The 22,915-nt window shown below is 55.8% G+C and overlaps 1 protein-coding gene across 4 annotated transcripts in view; it reads left to right on the top strand.

The window, feature by feature from the left end:
- Nucleotides 1-3,608: 3,608 nt before the first annotated feature.
- The window catches only part of AHDC1 (AT-hook DNA binding motif containing 1), a 63,766-nt gene continuing 44,459 nt past the window's right edge, over nucleotides 3,609-22,915 (top strand). For 3 of the 4 annotated variants that reach the window (XM_036230569.1, XM_036230567.1, XM_016132017.2), the window contains exons 1-2: nucleotides 3,691-4,059; nucleotides 4,291-4,388. The gene's annotated coding sequence lies outside the window, so the exon portion shown is untranslated. Of the gene's footprint in view, nucleotides 3,630-3,690; nucleotides 4,060-4,290; nucleotides 4,389-22,915 lie in introns of those variants that run through there. The other variant, XM_036230556.1, reaches the window with a different exon arrangement.

Genomic DNA, 22,915 nt, shown 5'->3' with positions numbered 1-22,915 from the left:
CTCTCTCTCTCTCTCTCTCTCTCTCTCTCTCTCTCTCTCTCTCTCTCTCTCTCTCACACACACACACAGTGTGGCTGTCAAGGGCCCTACCCTGCCCCCTCCATCTCCCCCGGGTCCCTCACCACCTCCGGCAGGAACAAAGCTGACCTTTGCCCTCTGGCCTCTGGCCTCTCCTCCCACACCCCCTGCCCAGAGGGAGGAGCTGTTTGAAGTCTGGGCTGCAGCTGGGGTTTCCTGTTGCCTGAAGGAATGTGGGAGGACTTACAGGGAGCAGGGAGCGAAGAGGGGCCTGCACAGGAGGAGGGATAATGGGGCCCAGGGGCCTTAGTTCCCACTGTACCACAATGAAATGGGGCTTTCTGCTTCCATGGTCTCTTGGGCTCCAGCTCTGAGCTGTTCTCATCCAGAGGAGGGGAAAACCAAGGCCATAATGGCTCCAGTCCAATGGACCTCTTGTTCCTGGATCTGTAGCTCGGTGGCTTAGGATAGGTCCTCAACCTCTTTTGGCCTCAGTTTCTCCTTCTGTGGACTAGGAAGAACCCCTTTCTAGCAATACTGAAGGAGCTCCAAGAGTGGTGCTAGCCCCAGAACTGCAGTCAGGGAGGCAGCGCCCATCTCTGCCTAAGGCTCACTTCACTCTGTCATGATCCCCAGGGTCCTGGCTCCAGGCTGCTGCAACCTCTCAGTTATTGTCATTATTATTATATGACTCAATGATCCCTCAGCATGCCTTTGCCAGGTTTCAAACTGCTTTCACATCCATGTGCTCAGTAAGTCTTCTCAACAGCTGTGCCTGTAACACGGGAAGGAACTGATTACTCCTCTATTTTATACATATGGAAACTGAGGCCCATAGAGGTTAAGGATGCACAATAAAAGCCACATCAGAACCACCTCTGTCTGACTCCTATCTCGCAGGCCTCTAAGCCCTGAAGCCCTGAAACTTTATCTCTAGACTCTCACTTTTATTTTCTAAAGTCTCAGTTGTACCACTTTCTGCTTATATTGAAACAAAAGCGGTTGGACTGAACTGAGCCCAGAAAGGGATAATGCAGGCTCTTCCAGAACCTGGGTCCCCTCCTTCAAGACTGCTTTCTCCCGGAGTTTACCGGGTACTGCCCAGCCTGTAGTAACACCCACACTGTTTTTAAGGATTGGGTAGCTAACCCTAACCATTTTAGAAGAGGCTGCTGAGGCAGTGCTGAAGATTAGACACTAGGTGGCAGCAGCAGCCCACAGAAAGACTCAGCTTGAGTTTGGGGCGACTGTACCCCACTCAACAGAATTTGGAGAGGCTCCAAGAGAAAGACTAGCCTCCAAAAGACTTGGAAACCCTGTAATGCTGGGTCTCAAGTGATGCTCAACACCTTGGTGGTTAATAGCATCCTCCCGCTTTGGGGAGGGGGCAACTGAAGCAGCATGGGGTAGGAGGGGCATGCTTAGAAAACCTTACCTATCTTCTATTCTCCTTTCACTCATGGAGCCATGGACCCTGCTAACTTCCCTCTGCATCTCATCACTCAACTTCTCTCTTCCATGCCTTTCCCAAACTCGTCTCCATCCCTATCCACCTTGGGCTCCCCATCTTCCTGAAACCATCCAGTATTACTCCACCCAATTCCCTCCCAAAACTTGGTAAAAACCTGGGTGGGGTCTTCATGCCCCAGGGCAGAGCTTAATGAGTAAAAATGGGGGGAGGCTCAAAGAACAAAAGAACGGGAACCTGGGCCTCTTCTTCCTTCCCTAAAGTTAGATCTCTCCCATGGGGAACCAGCTAGGGCAAGATGCTAAAGACTCACCTATTTGTGATAACTTTCGATTCAGACTTTGTTGCTACAAATGGCCCCTAAAGACTTTAACCAATACTTTCCTTAATATCTGACCTTATAATACTTCCCGTTCAATTAATAAATCTTCAAACCCAAGGCTTGCCTGCAAGAAGAAGGTGGTCCCAAAAGGGGGCATTTTGGACTAGTCACATGATGCCCCAGGTGTATCATTTAGAGCCCTAGACCTCTTTCACTGCTGCCACAAAGGGCCAATAGAGAGTGCTCCCCAGATCCCCTCTTTTGCCCTCTGAGAGTTCCATACTGTCCTAGAAGAGGTGCTTGGGAGCGGTGGAGGTGTCAGGAAGGTGGTGACAGGGAGCTCTATTTGGCAAAATGTTACTACCTGCCTTTGTCACATGCTAGCCTTCACCCTACATCACCCCGCAGGGCCAAAGGAGGAGTCAGAAACAGGTGGGCCAGGGACAAAAGCAGTGCTGGCGGAACTTCAGACATGGGGCAAGACAGACAAAACCAATAGACACAGTCAAAGAAATGTCAGACACACAGACGAAGTGGGACTAGCACAGGACCAGTCAGGGCCAGTGTTGGTAGACAGTGAGGACAGGACAGCAACAATGCATTATTCATCTCTGTGTCCTCTGTGAGCCCTACATACCTCAGTTAACATTTGTTGAATTGAAATGCCAAGGGAGGACACACAGATGCTGGAAGAGAAGACGAGACAGCGGCTTGAGGAGTCACGACTCCCTGCATAGCCTGGAGGTTAGGCAGACCTAGTCCAAATGGGCTCTACCACTTCCCAACTGGGGGACCTGGGCCTCAGTGCCCTCCTCTTTGGAAATGCTAACAGTACCATTTGACCAGGTCTTTGCAGGATTCAAGAGCCCTGCGGTGTCCAGTAAATGGCAGCAGCAGCAGTTCTCTTCTAGCTGTTCAGCTACCTCCTCTTGGTAACCAGGCCCTGGCAGTGCACATTCCCATCTGTGGGGATGGGCTAGGCAGGGGGCCCAGAGCTAGGGGCTGGATAACAGATGTGACCTGAAGAGGAGGTAGGTGAAAGTGCTGAGCCCAGCCCCCTGGCCACAGCAGGAGCTTTGAACTGTTGAATTTGTATCTTGCTTCCTAACACAATGAAATGCTCAGTCGAATTCAGGGTGTGTGTGTGTGTGTGTGTGTGTGTGTGCGCGCGCGCGCTATCTGTGCATAATCCAGGAGTTTGTGCCCTTGCCACCCTTGGACTTCTAGGAAAACTAGGAGTTGCGGGGCGGGGGGAGGGGGCTGCTAAATCCAGAGCTCAGAGTTTGAGACAGGGTCACTGAGTGCGGAGGAGGCGCTGACGGCTGCAAGGTTTCTGTGCAGTCCTTTCGCATAAGCCCTTGTGCTTTACTCAATGAGACACTTTTTCAGAAAGGGAGAACGTCCCCAAATTTAGAGCCGATCCTACCCTTTTTCTCTCCTATTTAATTGGGACGCCCCAGAAAGTCGCAGATCCTTTGGCATTTAATCCCTTGATTCTCTATTCGAGTCTCATTCCATTCTCAGACCCCGCCCCTTCGCTCCCACCCGGAACCTCCGTTCGAGCTAGAGCCCCCCGCAGGGGACAAGGAACGTGGGAAAAGTTCCCAATCCTTGGGGAAAACCAGAACCCCTTGGTAAACGAGAACGTGCCCCTGCCCGAGAGGCCCTGGCGCAGGGTCCCCGCGGGCTCCCGGCCGCGCCGTCGGAGCAGCGGGAGCGGCCCCGCCCGCTCCGCGCGCCGAGCGGCTGGCTCCAGAACTACAAGTCCCGGCGTGCCGCGCGCGCGCTCCCCCCTGGGGTTCCGGATGGTGAGCGGCGAAGGTAAGGCGAGCTCGCAGAGGCAGCGGCGGCGGCGGCGGAGACGGAGAGAGGCAGGCAGGCAGGGCGAGGGCGAGAGACGGAGGGAGGGAGCGAGCGAGGCAGACCAGACAGACAGACAGGCGGGCGGGCGGGCAGAGCGAGCCACCCGCCAGGCTGCGCTCAGCCCTGCTCGCAGCCGAGAGAGCAGAAGGCAGGAGGAGGGAGGGGAGGAGGGGGAGGGAGAGAGAGGGAATCCAGCTACCACCACCCAAAGCCAGCGTCTGCTTTCTGTCCTCATTTCCTTTTCCCACCCAGCTCTGAGAGCAGAGAAAGGCAGAGAGAGCGAGAGATAGAGACAGTCAGAGAGACAGACAGACAGCCAGAGAGAGCGAGAGGGAGGAGGGCGGAGGAGGAGGAGCAGGAGGACTACGCGGGGCGCGTTCCCTCCCAGGTTTGCAATTGGGGAGGTGGGGGCGGGGGTGTCCAGGGCTGTGAGAGTGTGTGCGCGGTTGGGGGATCGAGGGGGGCGCAGACAGCAAAAGAGTGATTGAGGTGGGGGGGCGCCGCGGGAGCTGGGGGCCGTGTCCAGCGGAGTTAGCGGCGGAGAATGTGAGCCGAGGCGCGAGCCATGCTGTCAGCAACAGCGGGCGGCTCAGAGCTCCTTCACGACTCCTCTCTCTAGCACCCGGGTGCCCGCGTCGCTGCCGTCGCCGGATAACAGACGACCCCCAAAGCCCCTTGCCTGGCTCGGACCCACGGAGCCGGCAGCCCAGCACTCCGGTGAGTGGCGCCTCCTCCCCAGCCCTAGACCCCCGCTGGGGACCGGCTGGCCGGGCTCTTTTGTGCAGCGCGCCAGGGGGGGCCCTGCGCCCCCTCCGCGCGCCCCGGTCCGGTCCGCCGGACCCCGTGGCTGCGGTGCCCGCGGTGCGATCGGTCTTTGTTTCCACCGGGGCCCGCGGCTCGGCTGGGCTCGGCTCGAAGCCTGGCAGGCAGCGCCGGGAAGGGGGAGGGGGAGGTGGACGAGAAGGGGGGGCGGGGAGGGGGGGGTTCTCGGGTTTCCTGGCCGCCCCGCGGCTCCCCCGGCTCGGGGGCGAGGTGCGCGCCCGGCGCTGCCGGGCGCCCCCTCCTCCTTCCCCCTCCCTCCGTCTTTGGATTTAAAACTGCAATTTGCTCTCCAGCTTGCTGAGAATGTGGGGGGGGGGGATGAAGGGGGGAACCGTGGGAGCGGAGAACAAGGCTGGATTTTAGGAACGGCACTGGGAAAGGGGGAGACTGCGGAGGGAGGAGCCCCTCCCCTCCAACCCCCAAATCCCAAGGTTCCGCTGGTGCCCTGGGAGTTGAGGGGCGGGGACCTAATGACCTGGAGGGGCTGTGGGGCGGAGGAGGGATTTGGGGGCGGCCAGGGCCGGAGGGGTTGGGCCGCGTGCCCGGTTACCTGGCGAACAAAGTCGGCTCACTTTTGCATAAATAAATAAATAATCGCCTATCAATGCGTTTCCTCTGGGGCTCTGATTGAATCTGCCCCCTCTAGATCCCCAGGGGGTGGGGTGCTGAGTGACAGCTGTCAGCCCCCTGGGCCGGTAGCTGGGGGTGAATTGCTGAATCCCTTTGCTTTCTGGCTGAGGGCGCCTTCTCCTCCTGCTGGGTCCTGGTCCCCGGGCAGAGCCAGAGGGGCAGGGGGCTGGCTCTGACTCTAGGAAATAACCTTGTTTCCTGTTCTACAGGAAAAGGGACAGCAACCCAGAGTTTGGGGGCTGGGGATGAGGACTGACAGGAGCTGGAGGGGTTCCCCAGCAGCCTGACCCCCCAGCCTCCTGCTAGGCGAAGGGGCCAGCTGAGGGAGGAAGGATGTGGGCCTTGCTGGCCGGAGGCGGGAGCTGGGGCTGTCCCTGAGGCGGGCAGCGGGCACGGAGAGGGAGGAGGGAAAGAGAGAAGCGGGGGCGGGAATTCTCTACCGCAGACCCTGGGGGCCAGGGCCAGATGTGGAGGGGTGGGGAGTTTCCCCCTCCCTTCTAGCTTGGGGGCCCTGAGGCTGGGCTGGGATGGGGCTGAGCCTGGTGCCCTCGGTTCTGCACCAGTGCCTGACTGGCAGGGCCAGCTGAATTTGGGCCCAGGCATCACCCTGGGAGGCAGGGCTGGGCTGCACCAGTCTGGTCCCTGAACACAAGGAGGGACCCTTGGGGGGGGCCTGTGCCTGTCTGGCTGGGCAGGCGTTTCCCGCCGGACCAGTTGGTGTCAGGCGGGACTTGGCCCCAGCTCCCTGGGCAGAGCTCAGGGTGTGAGGACAAGCTTTGCCTCCGGGTCAGGGTGGCCACATTTTGTCCACTGCTGCCTCCAGCGGGGCGGGGGCATGTACCCAGGCCTGGGCAGAGTCCTGCCAGGAGCATTTGGGGTGTTTCTATTGTTGGCTTGTTCCTGTTCCGTGTGGCCCGGTTGTGTAGCTGTGTGAGCTGGGACTGTAAGTGAAAGATTACCAGTCTGTCCACCCTCCCACCCCTGCTTTGAGGGGGGAGGCTGGGTTGTGGTGGTGAGTTGTGGGGGGACCCCCCAGGTGGCATAAGCATGCTGCTTGCTGTCTTCCTCCTTTGAGCAGATGTATATTTATTTTTATAGTAATGGAAAATCAAACTGGGTAGTAAGTTGAATTCATTTTTTCTCCTGTGTCAATAGTTGGAATAACCCCCAGAGACTGGTGAACTTCTTGCCCCAGAGCTCCCACCCATCAGAGGTTGCAAAGATCAGTGAGGGCATGAGCTTTGGGGGACCAGTGAGCACCAGTCCAAACCAGTACTCTTGTACTTCTTGGACTGGCACTGGAACAGGTGCCCAGGTGAGCAGGCATTGCCCCCTCCCCAGGCATCCCCCACACCCCAGGATGTAATCTGGCCTCTCAGCTACCTCCTTGGTCAATGTCTAAAGTGTGCCCAAGCCCTCAGGGACATTCTCCGGGTGGGCTCTCTCCCCCTGCCTGGGCTCCCGGGCCACGTGCTGATATTTATTTTCTGTAGTAAAATCCATTTTTAATGCCGTTACTTTTGAAATAATATAGAGAGAAACAAATGTGATGTGTTTAAGTTGCCCTCTGTGAGTTTTTAATGTGATCTATGGCTGAGGTAGTGATGGAAGGAGCTGTTGGGCTTGGAGAAATTTGGTGTCATAAAGAAAAAGAGCTTGCAGTTTATTATGGTTGCTGGGCTGGGGGGCCTGGAACAGGGTTTTGGGGGCAGGGAGCCCCAGTTCTCCAGGTGCTGTGGTTGGACAGTATAACTTCCTGGTTTGGGGGTATGAGGGTTCCAGGATTATTTTGCATTGCTCCCCAGCTTCTGAGGGGCCCTTTGGTGAGGGAACTTAGGAGTTGGGGGGCGTTGTTCCCCCCATTCCACCTGCTTAGATCTTGGATCTTGGCAGGGAGTCTTCTGGAACCCCCTGCAGAGTTAAGTGGAGGGAGGCTTATGGTAGGGAGATTGGACTTGGACCCTAAAAGAGATTAAAGGATGGGATCTCCACCTAATTGTTGTGGCTTGAGGGGCAAACTGTCCCTGGCAGAAGCCAGGGGACATTTTTTGTGGGGGGTGCGGTTCTGGACTGGACGGGCAGAGTGCCAGAGGGACCCCACTTGTTCTCAAATGAGTCTAGAGCACTGACTTTGACCACTCCCTTCTCTTTCCTCTTTTTGCCATTGGCCGGGGTCTTCCTTCAGACAAACCAAATCTCCCTGATTCCCCTTACCACCACCACCACCACCACCACCATCATCACACCACCCCCAGGTCAACTTATTTATTTATTTGTTTGTTTGTTTATTTATTTATTTATATTTTTGTTTATGGAATACAGAGCTCCATGTCTCGTGCCAGACACCCAAGACCAGGGGTGCCATGCCATCTTACCAGATGCCCAGGCACTTCTGGTTTGGTTGAGTGAGGTCAAACAGACTCACTATTATGGGATGGAGCTCTGTCTCTGGGTCCCCTGGGTCTTGGGACTGAGCCTGGCTGGGGAAGCCAGGATGGGGTGGAGCCAGTGACTGCAGGAGGGAGCAAGGGTAACATTGTTGCTAAAGTCAGCAGATGGGCCCCCCAGGGAGAGAGCTGGGCGAGAATGGGGGGAGGTGGGGAGGGAGAGACCCAGACAGCCACATGTGAGGTGCAGAGAGGGAAAGATGGTGACAGAAGACAGTGATGAGGGGGTGAGAGAAAGCAGGCAAGGAGAAAAGCCAGAATCACAGCCCTCGGAGGTGGGGTCCAGGTGACCGAGAAGGCCTGGGCATGTGCCAGCCCCCATTGCCACAACCCAAAATGAGCAGACACTGAGGGCTTCTCACCCAACATCAAATGCTGGGATTGTTTTTGGAGGAGAGACAAGCAAATGTCTCTGGGAAGAGGGAGAAGGACAGGTGGAAAAGAGAGTGAGGGAGAGAAAGATTCCCACAGGAGGAGGGAGGATGGGGAGGCAGGGAGATTCCAGGGGTCACTTGACTCATGCTCCTGCCCCAGGGCAGTGTCTCCCCTCTGCCTTCTCCAGATGTCTGGGGACTGAGCAGAGCTTTTCTTTGGACCTGGGGGCGGAGCCTGAGGCAGGTTCAGCGCCCCACAGGTTGTGGGTGCTTTATGCCAGGAAGCACAGGGGTTTAAAAGTGAGGAACATTAGGGTTCCAGAGATGCCAGGGGTATCATCCAGTTGTTTGACAGGAGGAAACCAGGTCTACAGAGGGGAGCCACTTGCCCAGGGTCACAGACACTTGGCAGGCCCTGGCCTGGGACCCAGGCCCTTTGCGCTCCACCTCTCCGTAGCTAGAGAATTGGAACAGCTGCAGGACGCCTCCTGGGCACAGAGGGGGGCGGGGGCCTGGGGAGAGGAGCAGGCGGGCACCCTTGTGGCCAGAGCCCCCCCAGGGGAGGGGGAGGCGCTGCTGCTGCTGCCGGGAGAGAGAGGGAGGGAGGGGAGAGAGGAGGGGAAACAGTGAGTCAGGCTTCCAAGAGCTGAAGATGAGAGAGCCAGCGCTAGGAGGGAGAGGGCAGGGAGGGCTGCTCAGAAGTGAGGAGAGGGAGGGGGCCCAGCCAGGGGCGAAGAGAGCTCTGAAGGGGAGAGCCAGCCCCCAGTCATGCTGTCCCAGTGGTAGGGCTATGCAGAGGGTGCCACCAGTATGGACTTTGCCCATGGTAGGTCAGGATGGAGCCAGATTCTGCCCCTGCAGTGTCTTATTTCTTGTCCTGTCCCTTGTTTGTGATCCCATCCCAGGCTCTCAGGAGGAATGACTGTGTCCTCCCAACCCTTCCTCAGTTTCCTCATTTACTGTGGGATTTGGACCATGAGCTATGCTTAGGGAGTGGGGGGCACAGCATCCTGGGAGGGTGTCGAGGGATGCTGTCTCCTGTTGCTGGCTTTGTGCTGGGGGCACTGTTGGAGCTGTCACTGGTGCAGGGTAGGATGCAGGATCTTGGGGTAGGCTCTCTGTTGAACTCTCTGAGTTACTGGGTGGGGGAGTGGGGGTGGTGGCTAGCCATGAGTTCTGGGGTGCACTGTGTGTGTGTGTGTGTGTGAGAGAGAGAGAGAGAGAGAGAGAGAGAGAGAGAGAGAGAGAGAGAGAGAGAGAGAAAATGTGGTAGTCCGGTGATGGCAGATGGTCTACCTGGGGCCTCTCAGGGTAGCTAGTACCTAGGCAGGGCTAAGGTCCCCACGTGTCCAGAACCACTTTCCACTTGGGGAGGGGTGTTGATACCCATTTGATCCCCCAATATCCCTATGGGTCAGAAGCTCTAGGGAAGCTAGGAGGTGGGAACATCTCCTGTGGGAACTGGCAAGAATTGTATGGCCCCTCAAGACTGGAGCTGGGACCAGAACTGGAGAGATCCCCAGGGACTGCCTGGAAGGGAAGAGGGGAGGAGCCCCCCCCCACCCCCATCAGACAGATAGGAAGCTAGGCTCCCAGTCTCTTTGTCACCCAAGGCCTGGCATCCCCCTGCCCCCTCCCTCCCGGATCCCAGCGTCTCTTCCATATCATCTAAGGAATAAGGAGGGTGGACACTGAAGATTCCTCTCTTGTAGGGCTTGGCTTTAGGAAGGAATGGCAGAGTGAGAGTAAAGTGAGGCCCCTGTCTCCTCCCTTGCACATATATACAAACTCAGCTGCAGTGAGGCCCTGCTTTCTCTCTTATTTCTGCTCTGGGGTCCTTGGCCTGAGAGCCCAGGGGAGGGGCCGCTTCTGCAGCTGGCTGGCCCCGAACTCCCAGCTCAGCCCAGCTGCTACTGAAGCTTCCAGAAGCTGCAGCTCCGCACCCCCCTCCCCACCTCCTGAGCCAGGAGATGCCTTTGCTGACCTGGGGGAGGGTGCTTTGGGAAGCGAGTGGGCACTCTTAGAAGGACTAGCACAGACAACCAGACAGATGGGTGGTAGAACAGATGGACAGAGACACCCACACACAGGCAAATGGAGAGAGACAGACAGATGGACCAGGACAGGGAGAGACGGACAGACAGAGGTGCTGGCAGAGAGAGGAGGAGTCAGAAAAATGGAAGGGCCTGAGGAGAGAAACAGAGAGACAGAGACTTGGAGACAGGGCAATCCAAGAAGGATAACCAGGTGACTGAGACGGGAGAAGGAGAGAGGTGGAAGAGAGAGTGAGAGACAGGAAGAGATAAAGAAAGGGGAAACCCAGGCAGAGAGAAAGAGAGACTTGAGGCTACAAACCACAAACAGGGATTTGATGAGAATCTGGAAGGTGTTTTCTCCTGCTTCCCTCCCCAAACCCCCAGGCCAGCCAAGTCTCCATTCCTTCCACCCCCGGCTCAGTTTCCAGCTGCTAAAGAGGTCAGAGAGGAGAGTCAGAGACTGAGAGAGAGAAGCAGCCCTGAGACCCTCTCCTCCCTGCTCCTTTTTCTGTAGGGGAGGGAGTTGCTGAGGGCTGCTCTCCCCGCCCTGACCCCTACTCGCACATGTACTTACCTCTGAGCTCTTGGAAAGCAGCACCCTACACCACTCACTGGGTGTATGTCTCCTTGTATAAATGCACCCCCATACTCACACCTGTCCACACAGGCCTTGCCCCCCCCCCACACACACATTTTGTAACACAAATCACTCTCACTTATTTCGAATCTCAGAAAAATTACTAGCGAACATGTACCTGTGCTTCGTTACACACACAGGCCTTGCTGGGGGGTCTCAGCACACAGTTAAGTCTCACCCATTACTGTGGCAGTTATACCAGAGCAGAGAGAGGGCTCTTTCTCTGGAGATGGAGATCGGGGTTCCCAGGGAGAGTGGCATCGGGGGTAGGGCCGGGGTTGGTATGGGCCCTCACTGTGACCCACCCAGCTGGCAGGGTTAGGTGGCAGGGGGCCCTCAGTTGGTGGGAGCCCTCTTGGGAAGGTGCGGGGCTGGGCCTGGATACAGATAAATTGGCTAGTGGGTCGCGTGTTGTGAAAGAGCTGAGAGCTGGTCAGGGGACACGTGTGCACGGATAAGCACGCACACATATGTACAGGTATAAGGGGCGGCAAGTGTCTGTTATGGTGTGTGTGAGAAAGACTGAGCACAAGTGAGATGGGACATGGGTGTGACAGGGAGATCCAAGGTGTGCGAAGTATGTAGGTGTGTGTGTGATAGCTACTTGTCAGGTATGTAAGTAGGGACGCATGTATATGTGGTAGGTGTGTGTGACCGAATCTGGTTTTGCGGAGTGGGGGGTGTGTAATGGGTGTACATGTGTGTGAAGGTACAGAGCCCTGGGGATGAGCTGCATGTGTGTGCGGGTGCAGCATTGCATGGATGTGAAGGGGTGTGTGGTATTAGTGTGTAAGTGTAGGCAGTGTGCATATGTGAGGGGGTAGCTGCCTTTGTGAGGCTGTGAGCATGCAGCCTAGGTTGGAGGGCTGTTTTCCAAGGCCAGAATGCTGCTTGAACAGAGGCCATCAGCGCAAACACATGCGAAGGGGCTCCAAGGCTCACAGTTGGGCACTGACCCACACAGCCGCACAAGGACAGACAGACCCGCCCCTGTCCTCCCTCTTCCTCTCTCCTGGCGTCAGTGGTTTTCAAAGGAGCCTCCATGAGGACTGTTTGCTGTGTAGTTCCCCCCACTCCCAGCCCGTGCCTTTTCAAACAGCGATGCCCTCCAGGCAGCTTTGTGGAGGCTCCTGCCTCGGCCATCTGAAGGCAGATGGGTGGGCTCCGATCCGCTGCCACCCCCTGGGAGCGAGGAGGTGGCTGCTCCTTGTGCCTGAGCACAGGCTGAAACAGATGGACTGCCTGTCTTGACACCCCTGCATGGGGTCTGGAGGTGGGCAGGCACCCCCCATAGAGGGGTTCTAGCAGGCAGCCCCCAGTTGGGCTCCTGAGCAAAGGCTAGGACTCTGCCCTTTATTTCCCCAGAGGGGCGCCCCCCTCACCTTGTAGTCCCATCGCCTATCTGGGCACAAGGACCCAACTATAGCCCCTACCACCTTCTAAATACATAAAACTGCTCCCTATATGCTTACAGCTCCAACACCCCTAAATACAAAGCTTCCATCTACAAACACACAGCCCTAGTACTTCCACAAACACACAATTACGCCACATACACCTTCCTGACATCCAAAAGCCTCAAATACACACACAGCCCCAACATACCCATAAACACACAGTCACCACCTGCCTACCCACGTAGACATTTGCAACCCTAGTACTTAACCAACACCTACATTTTTATGACCCCCCAATATACCCCAAAATACACACACACACACACACACACACACACTCACACTCACACTCACACTCATACAGCTTCTACCACATCCTCAAACGTCAACTCCCTCTTCATCCCCAATACCTCCCCAGATGTACTCAGGACCCCGCTGCAGCTCTAACATTTTCCACATATGCAGACTCTCTGAGTCCCAGCACCTCACCAGGACACGCTCTCCCTACAGCCCCAGCACGCTCCCCAGCTGCAGCCTAGCACCTCCCCTCCAAAATCAGTCCAGCCCCCTACACCTTTCCAAACACACAACTACCTCTACTGTACACATACACATAGGCGCACCGCCTCAGCACTGACCCAAATGAACACCCCCTGTAGTCATGCCATTTACCCCAAACACAGACATAGCTTCAGTTCTAGTATATATCTAAACAGATAACTTCTCCCCAGTTTTTTGTACTCCCCCCCCCCCCCACACACACACCAAGACCCATCACCTCAAAAAGGCAGTCCTCTACATCCCAACAAGCTCTATCTCCAGTATCCTCAGCCATCTGAGAGGCCAGGGACAGCCCCTACACCTTTCCAAACACCAGCCTGCTCTTAGACATACAGCCTCAGCTCAGTCACAACCCTGCACCGTTCACCCCTTAGAGCTCTTGAGCAGCTAGCTCTTCCCTGCTCTCCCTGTACCCCCTCCTCGTCCTGTCACCTACCCCGCCTCAATTCGTCTGCAGCCCTCACTCCCACCATCACACATTCCGGCACACCCTTCTTCCCCAGCACTCTCAATCACAGCTCCCCAGCCCACCTTGTTCTCTCCAGACCCCCGCCCAGACGGCCTCAGCCTTGCACACACACGCTTGCTCACTCTTGTGTGCTTTCTCTCTTTCCCTGCTGCCCAGTCCTCCCCCACTTCCCAGCGCCTCCTGTGCCTGGGGAGGCATCTCCACCCCCTTCACTGCCCCAGGCCTTTCATTCCTGGATAGTGAGGCTGTACATCTGGTTCAAAGCTGCCCCACCCAAGACCCTATGCTCCGGGCACCCTGGCCTGGGCTTTGGGGGTTTGGGGCCTCTTTGGGGGCTCTTGGCACCAAATCACCCTGGTTTCTCAGCCAAGAACTCTGAGTACTCAGCTCTATCCAGGCTCTGGCATGTATGGGGGGCACAAAGGGATTTACCCCCAGCCTGTACTTTCTCAGGTCCTTGCCAAATTCCCCCTGCCTCCTTGGCTCACCTGAGAGGGACATTGGGCCATGGGCTTGAGGGCAAGAGTTAGGAAGGTGATGGCTCGATGTGCTCCCCACCCCGGCCACCCCGCTCCCCAGAACCGAGCTTAGGACTTGGTCTCCCTGGGAGTCAGTTCCGACAGTGAAGGTTACTTTACTAGATGCATGATTTTAAACGGAATCTCCACCATCTGTTCCACCCCCTAATTACAGATGCACAGAATCCGCCTCAGAGGGCAGCATGAGGGGAGTGATTTAGAGGCTGAGCTGCTTCTGCCTGCATTAGGGCTGGGGAGATTGGGGGGGACTCTGGGTGTTGCGCACAGCCCCCCAATCCCATCTTTTTCACAGTAGCCCCTCGTGCCTCATCTCTTGCTCAGAGAAGGCTCCTAGAAAGGTTCCCCTGATCCCCAAGACCTGAAAGATGAAGCAACTGCAATGTTGAGGGAGGGGTTCCTGAGATATCCTGTGTCCCAGGCCCCAAGTCCTGGGATGCAGACTCCATTAGAGCCTTGAAAAATTCAGTGGATCGATCTCCTGCCTGCCTCTTGTGCCCTGGGGAGCCACAGGCGCTGGCCTGACCCAGCTGTCTGCCCACTCCAGGGGCAGCAGGGATTGGTGAGGTAGGGAGGGGAGTCACAGTGAGGTGGGAACAACTAGGTTCTGGCAGCAGAGGACATAGGCAGGCATGCCAAGATCTACCAGGTGTATTTGCACACATATCCACATTGGTGCAACTAGCATGCCTGACCCCAGCTTGAGCTATAATCTGTAGGGCTGGACTAGCACCAGGGGCCGGAAGGGTGGGCCAGGGCCTGGACCTCAGAGGGTTCTGAGGGATACTGGGCTACAACCTCAAAGAAGAATGGGTCCTCCTTTGCCCCATGGGCACCAGGGACCTGGGCCCCAGCCTGCTTGGTGGCGGCAGCGGCTGGCACACTGCGGTAGACGCTGGAGCATTCACTGCGGGGAGAAAGGGAGCGAGGTTGAGCTGGAGGAATTTTAAAGATTGCTGCAGGCAGGAGGGTCTCTGGAACCCTGTGGAGTGGGCAGTCATGCAGAAGTAATCCTATCGCAGCCTGCCTGGAGGAGTGGAGAGGACAGGCAGGGGGCGGGAGAGGAAGGATGGGCCGGGCCCTGCCCCTCTCCTACCTCAGCCCCTGCCCCAGCCAGCTGTGGAAGGAGCCAGGGACCCTAGGGGCCTTCCTCGAGGAGGCACCTTGTCTTCTTCATTCCACTATGGCATGTGTCCCCTGGAGGGGCAACGCTGCAGCTGTTGCTCAGCTGCGAGCTCTGGGTTTTATAAATAATGCAGCTCGGAGGTGGGGGCCAACTCAGCCCCCGGTCACCTTGGGTCACTCAGTGTGGTTTCTCCAGCTGGCAGCCCTCCGGCAGAGCCCCCTCCCTTCCAGCCGACTCTTCCTCTTTTGCTGTGTGAGCTTGGGCCAGAGGCCCAGCCTCTCTGGGCTGGGCCAGGGGCAAAGGAGTGTGGAAGAACCCAGAAACCCCTGTCCTTTTGTCCCACCACCCGGCCCTCACAGGTTAACTGGCAGCTGGCTCAGCGAATCCAGGCTGGAGAGGGTTGGACTGCTTGACAGGGCCCTCACCCATTCCACCCCTCCATTTTGCAGATGGAGTAACCAAGTCCAAAGAGGGAAGGATGGCCAAGGCCAGTCAGCTGATGAACCCTTCCTTTCTGCCCCATTCTGCTGTCACTCAGGCTCTTCTCATCCTCAGCTCAGCTAAGAGCAGGGCCTTGGTGGGGGGGAACAGGGGGCGGGGCGGGGAATGTTTGGGAAAGTGGTTGTGGCTGAGAGGTTGCCATGGTGATGCTGCAGGATGCCGAGCTGAAGTGGGGGTCCTACAGGGTCTCTGGGGCCCCCAGCTCCACACCCCTGTGGTCTTCTCCTTTCCATCTCCTGCTCCCCACCCAGATGCCTGTCAGGCAGTTCTGGTGACAGGCTGGGTGGGTGACAGGTGGTGCAGGTGATGGGCTGGGTGGGTGATGAGCTGGGTGGGTGACAGGTGGTGCGGGTGCGAGGCAGGCAGGTGACAAGCTGGGTGGTGACGGGCCCTGCTGATGACAGGCAGGGGGTGTGGTTGGCGAGGATGCTGTCTCCTGGCTGGTGGCCTGTTGCAGCCCCCCACCCTCATGTGTGTGCACACACATAGACTCTGGGCGCAGAGCTTGGGGCTAAGATACTAATGAGGCTTATTACGTGTGGAGGGGCAGGTGCCCAGGCTCACTAATGAGAGGCCTTTAACGAATAGGGAAGACAGCTGGGGGCTTTGAGGAATTTGGCCAGCCCTCCTGGGCTGAGGCCCTGGGGGTCCCGATCTGGCTGGAGGATGAGCCATCCTCCCCTTCCCCTGGCTACTTGGCTTTATGTTAGTACTACCCACAGTCGTGACAACCACCATTGTGCAAGCACTTGCTACACTGTGCCCAGCCCTTACATGCATTTTCTCATTTCAGCTTAACATTTGTAGGAGGGGGGCACTGTTACCCATTTTATAGATGAGCAATCTGAGGAAGAGAAAGCAAGGGACCTCACATAACAAGTTTCTGGTGCAGCCGGGATTTTAATCCAGGTCTTTCTGTCCTTTCTATTCTTAACCACCTGTAAAACTCAGGTCTCGGTGCAAACTCAGACCCTCTCAGGGCCTCACTCTTCCAGAAAATGGATGTATGGCTGCGGAGTAATCACCACAGGCTCTTCAGTTTTGACTTGGGTTTCTTCTGGGACTCCTCCAGGTAGCTGCTGAGGCCTTACCCCATCTGGCTCAGATTCTTTGTGACACCCCTGGACTGGAGAGAGGGCAGGGCTTAGTGCTGAAGGAGCTGAGCTGAAGAGGGGACACCTGGGATATCTGAGCCACTTCCTGCATCTTGCGGCGGGGTAGCTGAGGCCTGGAGAGGAGCAGCAACCGCCCAAGGTCACACACCTCGTGAGCTGTAGGGCCCCACAGGGATCCCAGGTCTCCTGGCCTGTTGAAAGGGCAGGGCTAGGTGTGGTACCAGGGCTGGGAGGCCACCTCCTCCTGGGCCCCACCTACCAGCCTAGCTTCTTCCCTGGAGGTTGTGAGCCCTCTAGCTCCTAGGAGGGTGCAGGGGGCTGTTGGCTGCCTCTTTGGGGCCATGTCCCCTCCCCATTAATCTGAGCTCCTAGTGTCAGTTGAGCCCCTCCCTTTGGAACTCATTGGGTTGGAAACTCCCTGGCAACAGCTGATGGATGGGTTAGGGCCTTGACATTGGCCTGGGACCACAGCATGACCCTGGAGGGACCAGGCTGGTGCTGGGGGGCTTGGAGGGGAATTTAAGGGAGAAGAATTAAGCTCATAAATCTTAGAACATCTCAGTTTTCCTCCTCCTCGACCTTAATCTCTTACCAAACCTGCTCTCCAGCTGTTCATCCAAGGCTGAGGTTGAGGGAGTCCACCTGCCCATTTTCTTCTCCCTCCAACTGATGTTTACCCCCTTCTGAAATCCCCTATGGGGAAGAAAGAGTTCCAGCCACTACTGTAGGGCAGGATAAAGACCTTGTCCGGACTACTGGTGCTGGATTTGGCCCCTGATTCATAGTGTTAGGTAGGGCAGAGGGCTTCAGTGCTTCCATTTCCTCAGCCTGGAGTTTGAAATCCTGTCTTGGTACCTGTCTGCTCAGTCAGAAGGAACACTAAGAACGAGAGGGATTTCACAGCTACAGGACACATGGCCCCGGCCTTGGGAGCCCTCAAACCCAGAGGTGAGGTCTAGAAACCAGGCTAGGCGTGTGCTGAGGTTTGGGCAGGGAGTGGTTGGTGCTGGGTGGCTGGACTGAGATGGCTTTCTGAAATCAAGCAAAGGCTAAGGCTACAGGGAGGCCAGAGGGAGGGTGGTGGTTTGCCTGGGGGGCTAGGGAGCCATCTTCGGTTGGTTAGGAGGGGAAGCCTGGGAGGGTCTAGCTTTCCCATAGGCACAGAGGCAGCACTAGGCTAGAGTTCTGGGGCCCTCCTGGTTACCCAGGGAGCCTACTGCTGCCTGGCCCTGGGGACCCAGGCGTCCTGGTGGGTGAGGGCGGGTCTACAGCAGGCGCCCTGCCAAACCCTGCAGCCTGCTCACCAGGAATCTTGTTGCTGAGAGATGGAAAATCCCGGCTGGGCCTGCAGCTCATCCCTCCCCTCTGGGAGGAGGAGGGGCCCAGAGATTCCTTCCTGTACCCCCCTCCCTTATGGGGCAGGGCCCTCCTAGGCAGTGGGTGGGGCTGGGGGGCCGGGACAAGCCTATAAGGCTTGGTCACATGTCCTGGAGCCCAGCCCAGCCTGCAGTGGGCACCCAGGCACTCTGAAGGCAGAATGGGCCTGGTACAACAGAGCAGGGGTGGGGGTGGGGGTGGGGTGCTGAGGCCAGAAGGGGGCCTGGGCTGGAGCCTATGCCTGGCCCTGGCCCCACTGGCTCCCCCAGGGTGGAGGGTGAAGAGTTGGTTCTCTCCTTGGACAGGAAGACGAATGATCCCATTATGGGAGCGTGATTTTATTCCACGTGTCACGGAGTCTGAGATTAACTTGCTCACCAGTCTGTGACAAACCCCTCACACCCTCACACTCAACACATACACATGCACAAGCACAGGCACAGAGACACGCACATATCCCTGGTCTCACAAGCGTACATCCTGCAGACACAGATAAGCATTTTTATAGTCTGGCATATGACAGTCTCACATACAGAGACACAGCATACTTAGGTACCCTGGGATCTAGACCCACAGCCTCAAAAGCACAACATTCCCTCACTCATGCTAAGGCTACATGGACCCACCGATACAAGTAGGCATTCCCAAGGAACACTTGCACCCCTCTTAGACACGCACGGATCAAGGACACACAGTACCCCATAGACAGAGATACGCTTAGACACACACAGACCCAGACACAGTCATGCAGACAAGCATAGACCAACAGCTACATGCACCGAGACAAAGGCCCAGATACATACAGAGACAAAGACAGGCACAGACACACAGCCAGCAATGCGCACACAAGCACAGGCGTGCACACCTGGACACAGACAAAGACAAATAAATGCCCAGAGGTTTTGCTGTGGACAGATGTAAGGCACACACACATCTGGGCTTCCTCCTCAACCTCTCTGCCTGGGGATATGGTAATCTGGTGCCTGTGGCTCCGGGGAGAGAACTCTGGGGAATCTTCTGCTCGGTCATAACCCTGCGACCCCTAGGCCCAGGGCCAGCCCCCACCTCTGGCACCCAGCACCCGGCGCATGGCCAAAGCCATGGCAGCCACGCCCTCAGCACAGCCCTGACGTCTCTTACCTTACCCTCCCCACTGGACACACAGGCAAACCGTCTCCTCCTGCGCATGCTCACAGCAGCCCCCTACACCCACACACTTAGGAGTTTCTCACTCACATACCCTCAGATGTCCCCTTGTTGTCTTTCTCAGTCATACTCCCCCCAACAGACATGTACGACTTCCAGCACATACACACAGAGCCTTCATGGCAAATGCCTCACCTTCTCTCACACGGACCCACACACAAGTAGTACACACAGGCTCTCCTTCACATATAGCCTTGTCTTCTCACACAGACCCCCGCATGCACACGTACGTGCCCTCCTTCACATACTTCCTCACCTTCTCTCTCCCAGACTAATTCACAAATGCAACACACACACACTCCCCCACATACATCCTCACTGCTTTCTCACATGTGTGCACGCACACACACATACTGAGAGCCTCCCTCACACCATCACTTCTTCTGTCTCTCACAAACACTCCCTCTGCCAAGAGTGTAGCTCTGCTAAAAGCAGCCCTGACAGGATTTGTCACTGCTCTCCACTGTGTCCTTGGCCTTCCTGGCCTTAGTCTCTTCTCTTTCACCTCTAACGCTGCATACTGTGGCCTTGTCATCTCTCCGTTGAGCCAACAATTATATGTGGAACATTCATTTATTCATTCAACAAATGTTGATGGAGAATTGGTTTTATGTTAAGCATTGGGGATATTGCAGTGACTCAGGTCCTTCCCTCATACAGTTCTCAATTTTGTGAACTGGTTGGTTTGTTGCTTGTCTTGTCTGACAAGCTTGTAAGGTAACCTTCGATTATTGGATGTTGAGGAATATGTAGGGATTCACAAGAGGAAAAATATGGGAAGGGTGTTCCCGACAGAGGGAACAGCATATGTAAAGCTTAGAAGTGAATCAAACTATTATACGTTGAGAAAATGGGGTGATGTTCAGAGATTAGAAGGGAAGCTGCAAAGAGGGCATAAGCCAGATGCCACAGACCTTAGATGCCATGCTCAGAGGTTTGGATTTTGTCCAGTGGGCCACAAGGAGTCATGGGAAGTCTTTAGTGACAGGACAGGGTGGGGAGAGACTAGAGGCAGAGAGGCTAGTTGAGACGCTTGAGTAGTACAGGTGGGAGATGGTGGTGGTCTGACCTGGAAGAGGCAGGTGGGATGTAGGGCAGAATCATTTAAAATCAAGGACCAGAGGAACTGCTGTGACCCCAGAAAGTCACACAGAGACTTTGAGCTGGGTCCATCATATGAGGATGAGACAGCGCAGGAGCCATGCTTACGGTAAATGCTTAATAAATGATAGCCATATTGTCAGTTATCAGTAGGACACGGGGGACATCAGATGAGGAGATTTACTGAGCACCTACTGAGTGCAGGGTACTGTGCCAGGTGCTAGGCCCAGAGGCATGGCATTTGTGGCTTCGGGAAGCTCAGTACGTGATAACCACATCTCACTTAGACAGTGTACGAGTGGAGGCAAAGCACCCTGGGAGGTTAAAGGAGGATGAGGCAGCACCTGTCAGGGCTCTGGGTGCCTCACAGAAGAGCAGGCATTGATCTGGAGTCCAAAGAGGCTAGTCGAACTTGGGCAGGCAGAGGCTGCAAAAGGAGTTTCAGATAGAGGGAACTATGTGAACAGGAGTCCAAGGGCAAGTCGAGGAGTTTTGTATGGAATACAAGAAAGGGAGAGTTGTGGGATGGGTTCGTGGAGGTAAGGTCTCGGTGGCCAGGCTGAGGGGGGTCGGCATGGAGCTGAGCTGTATGTACTCTAGAAGTCTCGTAGTTTGGTAGTGACATGGAATGTGCCCGTTAAGAGATTCTGCTCCAGGTTCTGCCACTATGCCACTGGATGATGGCAAACAAATGTCTTGTCTTCCTTGGCCTCAGTTTTCCCATTTGTGCAATGAGGCAGTCAGTCTTGTATAGATGGGAATTGGGTAGCATGTCCTAGGGACTGGTCTAGCCGACTTTGTTGGGCATCTTCTGGCCTGGGATTTGGGGCCTCAGCAGTGCCTTCTTTCTGAGAATTCTGAGGAAGAGAAAGGAGCAAAGAGAGTTCCCCGGAGACAGATTTTGGGTGCTCCAAATAAGGGACCAAGAGCTCAGCATAGAAGGGAGGGGTCTTTGCCAGGATCTGATTCCAGGCCCTGGAGGGGACCTAGAAGAGAAGGCAAAGGCTCCTCTTCCCTCCTACCCTGATCCATGTGGTAGTAGATGTGGGCCATGTACCCTCCTGGCCCAAAGGATGTCAGGACCCTTCCTGCCCACTGACCCAGGAGCAGGGTTGGGTTCAGGAATATGACTCAGGACTTGGGGTTCCCTGGGGTAAAGAGTCAGGAGGCCAGTCATGGGATGGCAGAGCCAGGCGAATGCCCATGGGTAGCTGGGTTCTGCCACTGATATTTAGGATTGCTAGGAGTTGTGGTATAAGGCAGGTTCTAGTGACCTCCCAGCTGCCCTGGATCCTGGCTGCAAGGAGCCCTTAAAGCATCTCACCTGTGAGGTGGGGCTGGTAGAGAATTAATTTCCTGTGCTATTTTAATTTTGCTGTATTTAATTTGCTGTTTATTTTAATTAATTAACGACGGGTAATGGTCTATGGTAGCTTGCTGCCGCTGGCTCCTCTTTCTTTTTGGAGGGGTGGAAGGCCAGGCCAGGCGATTGCTGAGTTAGCTGTGGAGGAGACGGAAGGCCTTGGGGTCATGCCTCTTCCCCTTTACCCCTCTCAACCCTGGCGTCTTCTCTACCCTCCCTGGTTCTCTTCCAAAGGGGCCCTCTCTTCTCTGCTCAATACTCCTCCCTCTTACTCCTCCCTTCCCTGCCCCCCTCTGCTTCAGGGCCTCAGATGTAGTAACTTGGTAAAGGAAGGCCTTACGTAGGCCTCTGCCTACCCCCCAGTAATCAGTATTTTAATGTCAGTTAAAGGACAGGGAGCTTGGCTTGCAACCTAACTTGCTTAGGGGATATTGGGGGGACTTTTAAAGTGGGGGTTGGTTTTAGTGGCAGCCCTCTTCCTCACCCCAGTGCCTAAACAACACACCCATCTGCGTTGTCAGGTCTGTGAGACCGTGACCAGGCACCTGGGAACACATCCACGGGCATGATTTCAGTTATTAGTTGATCTTTAGAACAGACATACAGGGTAGATTATCCCCCCTGTACAGAGGAGGAAGCAAAGCTCAGAGAGGCTAAGTGACTTGTCCAAGGTCACATTGCAAGAAGGGAAGCAGGGCTTGACTTCTGGCTATAATCTGTGTGGAATGAGTTAACAGTAAGGGGGAAGGGGAAGTGGCTTGGGGATTACGGAAGGGGGATTAGATAGAAAGACTGATGGGGCCAGGAAATGGGGTCCTCTGGCTCTGGAGGATGTGGGGGGAGGAGTGGGCCCCTGCCACATGGGGCTTTCCCACAAGGAGGTGTGAGGTCTCTGCCACCTGTTTCCATTTCCCTGTGTGTCTTCAGTCGTCTGTTTGGAACTAAGGCTTGCTTTGTCACTTGGACTGTACCCTACCAGGGGAACCTTTCTGTGGCTAGATAGAACCCTACTTTGATTTATTTAACAAACACTTACATAGCATTTACCATGTCCCATATAGTCATCTAAATTTATAAAGAGATATTCATTTAATCATCATAGCAGCACTATTATTATCATCCTTATTTTACATATTGGAATATTGAGGCTTAGGTTAAGCCTTGTGACTTGCCCAAGGTCACACAGCCAGGACCTGGTGGAGCCAGCCTTTGATCGTGAAACACTGGGATCCAGAGTCCTTGGTTCTGAAATCCCAGGCTATCCTGCCTCCTTAGTACTTTAAGCGGGAGATGGGAGCCCTGGGTTCGTGGGAGATATGATACCTTTGGGGAACCTTTCGTCAGGTTGAAGGAGAGCTCCAGCTCTGCCTTCACCAACGCCAAGATCTGCTTTGTGGGAGGGGGGAGCAGATGAATTTCAGGGTGTGCCTGGCTGAGAGGCACAGAGCAGCAGTTAGGAAGCCTCTGTGGAGCATGTCCTATGCTGCTACAGTGGCAGCTGGGGTGGGGGGCGGGACATGGAATGGTTGGCTTCAGACCATGCCCA

The sequence above is a fragment of the Rousettus aegyptiacus genome, unplaced genomic scaffold, assembly GCF_014176215.1.
Source record: "Rousettus aegyptiacus isolate mRouAeg1 unplaced genomic scaffold, mRouAeg1.p scaffold_m13_p_1, whole genome shotgun sequence".
Taxonomy (NCBI): domain Eukaryota; kingdom Metazoa; phylum Chordata; class Mammalia; order Chiroptera; family Pteropodidae; genus Rousettus; species Rousettus aegyptiacus.
Note: the sequence above shows the minus strand (reverse complement) of the source record. Positions and strands in the feature narration are given on the sequence as shown.